This window comes from Penaeus monodon, chromosome 24, assembly GCF_015228065.2.
Source record: "Penaeus monodon isolate SGIC_2016 chromosome 24, NSTDA_Pmon_1, whole genome shotgun sequence".
Classification (NCBI taxonomy): Eukaryota; Metazoa; Arthropoda; class Malacostraca; order Decapoda; family Penaeidae; genus Penaeus; species Penaeus monodon.
Genome location: NC_051409.1, coordinates 31822430 through 31822693, shown reverse-complemented (window position 1 = coordinate 31822693; position 264 = coordinate 31822430).

Sequence of the window (264 nt, the reverse complement as noted above, 5' to 3'; positions counted from 1 at the left end):
TGTACTCTTCGAACCCTGGCGAAATTCGAGTATTCTGCAGAACCTGTAACTCCTTACCTCTTAGGGAAAAAAATAAGGATACATAAGGAAAGCCAACCTTATTATGGGTAAAGAAATGTGAATTTTCATGGGTAAAAAATGGCTGACAAATGATACTGGATGTCAGTTTACAGAAGGGTAGACGTAGGTAAGGGAAAGAGGTTAATGGGTAACAGGTGAAGGGAGATAGATATGGGTAACAGGTGAAGGGAGATAGATATGGGT